The sequence below is a fragment of the Micropterus dolomieu genome, linkage group LG12, assembly GCF_021292245.1.
Source record: "Micropterus dolomieu isolate WLL.071019.BEF.003 ecotype Adirondacks linkage group LG12, ASM2129224v1, whole genome shotgun sequence".
NCBI lineage: Eukaryota > Metazoa > Chordata > Actinopteri > Centrarchiformes > Centrarchidae > Micropterus > Micropterus dolomieu.
Window position 1 is genome coordinate 9,576,013 of NC_060161.1, and position 9,170 is coordinate 9,585,182.

General features: G+C 43.3%; 1 long non-coding RNA gene across 1 annotated transcript; it reads right to left on the reverse strand.

The window, feature by feature from the left end:
- Positions 1-8,712: 8,712 nt before the first annotated feature.
- On the reverse strand, positions 8,713-9,077 carry LOC123980826. The gene is made up of 2 exons (XR_006827560.1): positions 9,048-9,077; positions 8,713-8,940 (listed from the first exon to the last, which is right to left on the reverse strand). It is a non-coding gene; the product is annotated as an uncharacterized LOC123980826 (long non-coding RNA).
- Positions 9,078-9,170: the final 93 nt, after the last annotated feature.

Below are 9,170 nucleotides of genomic sequence, written 5' to 3' on the forward strand. Positions count from 1 at the left end.
GCACCCCATCCGTGTCTCCGTTCCTGGTTTAGGAGGCCCAGTAGCCCTCCCAGGGCCTCCCTGCTCAACCGGAAATCCGGCCGTGTGTCCTGCAGGTTAAAAAACCTGTCCAGCACACTCAGATTTATCCTGCAGTACAGGGGCCCGGTGCTGGTGTAGGGATAACAAGGAGAAGAACAACTGTTATGAAGTGTAGAGAGCTTAGTTAGATAAGGCTTGTATATCTTTCTATTCAGCTTGCTTTAGCTGATCAATGACAAAAACACTGTCAATATTTTAATATTAAAGAAAGGTTAGGTTTTCTTTAAATATGAAAATTATGTTGTTAAAGTGAAATGGCAGTAGCAATAAACAACGTTAACTGAGGTTAACATCACTGTTAGCTTTAGGAAGCCTATAGTACCTAAATACATATAAAATGTAATGTTTCTTAGTTACTTTCCCCCCCGTATTTACCTGGCCAGGGTCCTCTCTCAGCCTGAGATACATCGTGCGGCGGCGCCGGCGGTGAAGTAGCTCTAGTTCCTCTATTAAGAGGTAAAATATTATAATTAAAATATTCTTCGCACTAAGGGCCCCAGGCACCTTGGTCATAAAACCTGTAAAGTTTGGTGCTCATTTATGCATAAGGTATATATCCTGTTTCATGGTGAGTCATCGATTTTCGACGCCACGCCAAAGACACGCCATTTGATGTTACATATGATGTTATTGGACAAATAAGAAAAGTTATTAATTACAGCTGTTTAACGTATTTAATCTTTAAACATAAGAATTTTATTAATTCACTGAACAAAATTACAAACGCAACACTTTTTGTTTTTGCCCCCATTCATCATGAACTGAACTCAAAGATCTAAAACTTTCTCTATGTATCTGTCAAAATCTGTGTTAGTGATCACTTCTTCTTTCCTGAGATAATCCATCTATCTCACAGGTGTGGCATATCAAAATGCTAATCAGACAGCTTGGGTTGGCCACAATAAAAGGCCACTCAAAAATGTGCAGTTCCATCTCACAGCACAATGCCACACATGTCGCAAGTTTTGTGGAATCGTGCAATTGACATGCTGACAGCAGGAATGTCCACCAGAGCTGTTGCCTGTGAATTGAATGTTCAATTCTCTACCATAAGCCGTCTCCAAAGGTGTTTCAGAGAATTTGGCAGTACATCCAACTGGCCTCACAACCACAGACCACATGTAACCACACCAGCCCAGGACCTCCACATCCAGCATCTTCACCTTGTCTGAGACCAACCACTAGGAACAGCTGCTGCAACAATCAGTTTGCATAACCAAAGAATTTCTTCACAAACTGACAGGAACTGTCTCAGGGAAGCTCATATGCATACTCGTTGTCCTCATCGGGATCTCGACCTGACTCCAGTTCGTCGTCGTAACTGACTGTCTGGCACTTTGTTGTGTTTTATTGTGGCCAGCCTAAGGCACATCTGTGCAATATCCATCTTGTCTGATCAGCATCTTGATATGCTACACCTGTGAGGTGGATTGATTATCTCAGCAAAGGAAAAGTGCTTTTACTAACACAGATTTTGACAGATTTGTGAACAATATTGACAGAAATGGGCCTTTTACATAGAGAAAGTCTTAGCTCTTTGAGTTCAGCTCATGATGAAATTTCACAGCTGCCTTCTAATTCTCTATGCCCTGATGTGTCCATAGAAACATAATTGTACTTTAACTGTATTGTATGATCTATTTATAGATTTACTCTGTTTTTCTTTTCTTGAATTCTTCCTGCTGACATGTCCTTTCATGTCTCCTAAGTTATGTAGTTATAATTATGTCTTCAGTTTCAGACCACATCACTTTCTGTCCTTGTATTAGTCCTTTCTGTGTGATTGTGCCAATCTTCCCCCTGCCTTGATAAGTTTCACCTATCCCTCATCATCCTTTTCCCTCTAGTGTATCTAGTCGGTGTTGCCCCCTCAGTCTGTGCCAGTTCATCTTAGTACCTTCATTATCTAGCTTTCCAGCTTACATAGTGTGTTTTCTAACCCTGCCTGAGGCTTCCATCTGCAATTGAGTGGGATAACCAGTTCCAGCATTTGGTAAGCCACCTCAAATCTCTCTTCCCTTCTTTTCCTGCTCCATAGTCTGCTCCTGTTCCTGTTCACACTCTTTGGCCATACTACCCCTCAACAAGAAGCAGTTTGTGCCATTGTAGGTCTTCAGTAAGGCAGACGCCATTGAGTTCCTCACCTTGGCAGCAGACATCTGCTGGAAAAGCATGAATGGAAATGTTACTTGTGATAGGGGCTCTGGTATTACTGCTCCCAGCTGGGCCACTTTCTGTAATAATGTCCAGTGTGTCCGGTATGCCTCTGGCCAAACCATTGGAAGCCGAAACTCTAGAAAGTGGTCTATTGTGTAAAGTCACCCATTGCACCCAGCCTGTACAGCTCCTCATCTCAGGGAATCATTCAGGGCCTGCTGTGGCTTACCAAGCACAATCCACTGGTGAAGTTATTAAATAGGCTCCCATGTTTCCTGGTTTTGTGGATCCTGCCCCTTCTGAAGTGTCGGGGCCTTCTGGTGGTTTGGATTCTCATCCCTCTGCGGTGACGGCTGGCTCTGAGTCCGGACCTGTCCAATGTTCCCTCCTGTTATCTGCATCTCAAGGAGGTGTTTAACAAAACCTGGGTCAACTCTCTGCCTCCTCATCAACCATATGATTGTGGAAAAGACTTCCTGCAGTGTGGAAAAGGATTTTGGAGGGTGGTATATACAACCCATACAAATGATTCAATTTTACTGAAAGTAAATTAGCCAGCAAGGGAAATCTATAATATGGGTAAACAGGGAATGGGTAACAGTTGTCATTGCAACATAAAAACAATAAAATCGACTTAAAGTGATAAGTCCTGACCCTAGGGATAGAATTAGGACTGCTTTTGATGTGGAAGGCGGGCAGTTGTCAAGTTTGAAATTGTCTGACTATTAAGTGACTTTGTGTTTGAAAAGAACAAAGTGTACAGCAAATTGAGAAGAGCAAACATTTTGGTGTTAGTGAAATTTGAGTAAATGTAGAGTTATATCTACTCTGATACAGTCAGATCCATTATATTTGACTGTCAGTTGATGAGGAACTTGTGTAACTTGCTGACAGACGGTACTGCAGTTGCTGACGTACTGCGGTAAGCATGTCGACTCATTTCCGTTTCCGGTGCTTGTGTGTTGGTACCGTGTTGTGCTGCTCTCGCTAAATAACAGTTACATTTGTTAGATTACAGCAGCCAACTATCCGCTTTGCCTAAACACTCACAGTTCTTTCCATCTTTTAGTGACTGCTGTTCAAGCCCCTCTAAAAAAGAAAATACTAAAACAAAGACGGTTAGCTCCATGGTATAATACTGAAACTTGCAAATTAAAGCAAATATCGCGGAAACTTGAGAGGAATTGGCGTTCCACCAAACTGGAAAATTCTCGTTTAATTTGGCAAGATAGTCTTAAAACTTGTAGGAAGGCCCTCCGAAGAGAACTGTTGTTGTGATTTGGCGCTATATAAATAAAATTGAATTGAATTAAAAACAAAGTGTCACTGAATCAAACCTGTAAGTGTAATTGTATAAATAATTACTCTGAACATCTTACTCTTAACTCTGATCCTGGCTTTTACACCTGAAGTGTTAATGTCACCCGGCCCTTCTGCGTAGGCCTACACACACCAATTTGTTGAAGCCAGGAGAGTCTTCCTGAAAGTACCCCACTGACTGCTGGGAAATTGTGACTGCTTTTGACCTGGGTCTAAACTTAAAGACTGTTTGATAAGTAAATGAAGTAGTATCTGTCAATGTAATAGCATAGCGGTAGAACCCTATTGTTTTTGTCTGTTTTAGTTATTATTATTAGGATTCATACCGCGTAGCGGTGGAACAACAACTCACAGTATATGTTCAGATAAGTTCCCCAGATTTACCTGGACAGTTTGATGTACATATGTTACTAGGGGGAGCTATAAGCTCAAGAAAGGCGTTTAGCATTACAAAAATTCCACTATAAATCCCATATTCATTATCCAATCATCACAAATCTCTCAGGATATGTCATCATAAGTAACTGAAACATGCCCTGAAAGTTTCATTCAAATTGAACACCCGGGGGCGCTATAAATGCAAACAAACTGCAGGGGATAAAACGCAAATGAAGCTACAAAATACAAATTGTTTGTTCAATCAACACAAAACTTGCAGGATAACCCTAACCCTAACCCCCTGTCGCCCTGACATCTGTAGTCATGACCTTTGAAAGACTGGTGTTGGCCCACCTGAAGGTCATTACAGGCCCCCTGCTGGACCCCCTGCAGTTTGGCTACAGGGCTAACAGGTCAGTGGATGATGAAGTCAACTTGGGACTGCATCACATCCTGCAACACCTCAACTCTCCAGGGACGCATGCAGTGATTCTGTTCGTGGACTTCAGCTCAGCGTTCAACACCATCATCTCAGAAATCCTTAGCACCAAACTCACCCAGCTCACTGTGCCAGCCTCCACCTGTCAGTGGATCACAAACTTCCTGACTGACAGGAATCAGCAGGTCAGGTGAGGCTGGAGAACATCACATCCAGCACCCGGACTATCAGCACTGGCACCCCCCAGGGGTGTGTGCTCTCACCACTGCTCTTCTCCCTCTACACCAACGACTGCACCTCAGGAGACCCATCTGTCAAACTCCTGAAGTTCGCTGACGACACAACGGTCGTCGGCCTACAGACGGGAGGTTGATCAGCTGGCTCTCAGTCAGAACTACCTGGAGCTTAACACGCTCAAAACTGTGGAGATGATCGAGGCCTTCAGGAGGAGCCCCCCCACTCTGCCCCCTCTGTCTCTAATCAGCCACCTGTTTACTGGTTACCAATTATTATTTATTCATCATTCTCTATCTCAGTGCTGGTCACACTGTTCATACTGTTATATTGTCATATTGTATATACTGTTTACCAAACCCACCTACCTCAAGTACATAACACCTGCACATAATACTTATTCAATCCAGCATCCTTTGCACTATGCTCCATCGTGTACATGTATTCATGTATGTGTACCTGTATATCACATCCACCTCCAATATATACATAATAATGGTAATAATAATTTACTCCTGCATCCTTTGCCTATTGCCTCAGTCTTTCTTTATTGTTGTTGTTTATAGTGTGTATATATGTGTTCTCTATACTGTATCCTGTGTTTGATTTTATTATTGTATTATTAGTAAGTATTATAAGTATTTTAAGTAAGTAAGTGCATGGTGAGCAATGTACAATCCAGAGTCAAATTCCTCCTATGTGCACGCATACCTGTCAAATAAAGCTCTGATATTATGTAACTTCTGTGTTTGAGTTAAAATGTCTTAGCAGCATATAGGTGTTGTCATATTAGGCTCTGTCACTTTAAGATGGTAACCTCTGACCCTGAGCTGTGACGGACTAAGATGGGTTTTTTTAAGAGAGGCCTCCAATTCGTTCATGTAGATGCCTGTCACCTTTCTAAACTTGTGATTGGTTAAGGGTCGGGCCTAACAGGTAGAGCGGAGCAGAGCTACGAGTCAGCCTGCTGCTTCCAGCATGTGTTTTTTTCTGGAGGTAACTTAGCCACAAGCTGCAGCAGACAGAAAGGTATAATTTAATAATTATGCAGACAGTCAGTAGCCTGGCAAGTTTATAATAAGTTTGTCACTCTGTTACACAGCTTTGTGTACTTTACTGTGTCTGAGAGCCGTGCTAGTCTGCAGATAGCAACAGGTTAGCAACATCGCTAACAGCAAGCTAACGTTTAACGGACACTTTCCCACTGACAGCGCCGCGGGTGACCTGATAAGTACCTCTGGCTTTGAGGGAGACCATCCTGTACCTGTCTTCATCTTCATCTTTCTGAGAGGATTGCAAAACATGAAACCAGCGGGAGTTATCTGGACGATACTGTGAAACTGAGCTTACTTTAAAGGGTTAAACATAGCTGCCCAACAAACAGGTGGAGGAAACAGCTATGAGCTCAGTGACAGTCGGATCGTAACTCCGTGGAAAATGTTAAACAGCACTGCGGGGCCGCAACGAGTCTGCGGGCTCTCTGAAAAACTTCAGTCCTCCAGAAGTTTGCCCAGAGGAAAAGCCGCCGCTGCGCCTTTCTGCTGAAGTGAGCCCGCTTTGGTGAGTGAAGCATCTTATATCATCCTGACTCTGTGCTGCTTCTCCGTGTATGGGACAAACTCTTGTGCTGGATCGGTTGATACCAGGCTATGGATTGCAGTTGTTGTCATGTAGCCGCTTTCATGCAGCTTTATTATCCGCGGTTATTACGCCAATACTCTCTCTCTCTCTCTCTCTCTCTCTCTCTGTGTGTTTTGTGGAGCCATGCTGTTTGTTGACATGTTAGAAACATAGTAGCAAGAGAGTATATTGTATTGTAGTTTTACTGGCATCTATATTTTCAAACCATTTTAATAAAATATTATGGTTAATACTAGTATTTACATAGTGTATATTTCAATTAAATTATTATATAGTCTAATATGAAAGAAAAATATTAATGCTCCGTGTTGTCTGTAAACCTGAGTGGGCTTGTTCCCAGTAAACGTTTTGTTATTTGCAGTCAGTGCACTCCTACAAATAAAAGCTGTAGTTGTTTTTTAAGGAAAAGGTCAACTAGCGTATTTGAAGAACTATTACCCAACACATACAGATACATCACACATTAAAACAGGATTTTTATGGCCGCTTGCCATAATGCAAACGCATTTTTTACATCTCCTCCTACACCGTAGCTCCAATTGCCACCAAATTTTCTCTGGATCATCATTGGCCTTAGCGTATATAAAGTTGTATAAAGCTTGGTGATAGCTCCTTTCCTTTTCAAGATATTGACCAATAAACGTGTAAAGGGGCGTAGTGCAGGACATAAATAGACAAAGATCCACAAGCGTTGGTCCAATCATCACAAAACTCAGGATATGTCAGAAATATGCCTTGAACGTTTCATTCAAATCGGCCACTAGGGGCGTGCTATAAATGCATCATAACTGGACGTGGAATGATACAAATCAAGCTATATATCAGAAAATGGTTGTCCAGTTGTTACAAAACTTGCAGGATGTGTTTCATAACAATGTTGATGTGTGAAATAATTTTGATGGCGATATTGTGAAAAAAGGTATGAACCCGCGAATCGCCGCTTGCAGCTATATTTTACTTTGTGTTTTGGTCGTTTCTTTCCAGTATTCAATATATATTTCTTTCTGCATGCTGATAATTTGGTTTGGTCTGCTTGAGTTGGTGTTGCTGCCCTGAGGCTGTTGGGGACTTGTTACTACAGAGAGCCTCAGGACCAGCTGGCTGAGGGCACTCTTCTCTGGTTTCAGCTCCTGGTATGTGAGGGCTTTGTGATGATATATCTGGGGTTTAACTGATTTTAAGTTATTGTAAAATTTAAGTGATCTTTTCTGTATTTTTAGTAGGAGGGGGTATTGGCCGAGCTCTGCTCTGCACAGGTTATGTGGTGTTTTTCTCTGCACCTGCAGGATGCTCTTACAAGGTAATCTCTCTCTCTCTCTCCCTCTCGCTCGCTCCGCATCTCATCACGCAACCAGAGCACAGCACACAGACAGACAGCTTCTCTCCCAGCACTGTTTTTCTTGGCTTGTGTGGAGGTGAGTGGTGATGAACAAAAGACTAAACTACCAGTGCCTCGAGTTTACCGCTAATTAAACAAAAGACAATATAGGCCTAGGCCTATGTCTTGCTAAATCATGACTCATGACCTGAGCTAATGTAATAAGTTAGCTGAAGTTTAGCTAAGGCAATATCTCATGGCCATACAACCTAATGTACTGATGGAAACACTACAGGTGAACACAGTAACATTTGTGTCTAATACCGTCATCACAATCGCCACATTGATATGCAAATTAGGCGCTAACTAATTAAAATGTGCCAATTTGCACACATTTGTAAATGGGATAAAGAAAATAACTAAAGCATATTGTGGTATCTAATATTTGTGCATTTGACTCATAACAGTTCGAAATAGCACTGTAGCAGCAGGACAGAGGGTCAGTGACCTTCTACGGGGAGAGCAGTGATTGGTGGTTATGTAGGGACTGAACCCTTCTATAGAATTTGACCTCTAACCCCTTGTTTTGTTACCTCAGAATAGTACTGTACCCTTCTATGGGTTTGACCTTTTATTTTGCAGACTCAAACCCTTCTATGGTACCTAACAATACCTAAACATATCCTATATAAGCTATGTTTGATGTACAGAAAGACAGAGTGGCCATCGGGCTGGGTCACTCTCCAAGCTGCTGCAGAGCTTGTAATTGATGCTGAACTCCTTGATTTAATAAACTTTTATGATCAAGAACAGAGTCAAGCAGGTTTCTTCTCAACACATCATCGCAGCATTATTGTTTGGACACCACAGAAATTGGCACCTCAGATGGGACTGTGTTGTGCCTGAATTCATCGTTCCATCACGGGTTCCGTCGAGCTGACTCGCGCTCCAGACGCTGGCGTATATGGTGAGTTTTCTCATAAACTGTGGGCGCTGGTCAGTTCGTGTGTCTGTGTGTGCGTTAAAGGGTACACCGTTTCGATCCCTTGTGAATGCTTGCGGTTGGATGTGTGAGAAGACTCCGTTCTAAACAATAAGGGGTGTGTTGTTAGGGGACGGGACAGAAAGGACCCAAACGCAGCACTCAGAGTGAAGGAGGTTTTATTGAGGGTTCACGGGGGGGCTAAGGAAGAGGTGAGGGAGGAGAGGTGGACGCCAGGGGACGCGGGCACGGAGGACCAAGGAGCGGGCGAGGCACGGGTGGTGAGGCGAGGAGCAGGGAGGAGCCGGGAGGGCGCCGTGGAGGAAGCCCGAGAGGTGAGGACCGGAGGATGAGCCCAGCCGACTGAACGGATGACGAGGGTGAGTGAACCTGGGAGGGAAAACAGACAGAAAGACAGGGTTAGAGACTGGAGCGACAAAATGCAGGGACGATGAGAAAAAACAAGGAACATGAGAGCCTGGACGTAGAGGTGGCACCGGGTAAGGAGCAACGACGATCAAGCGAGGATGGAGTGGAGAACCGGGGTTGAAATACAGGCTGGGATGAGGTTGATTACTGGCAGGTGTGGCAGGCTGACGAGGTGGCTGATGAGGTGCAGG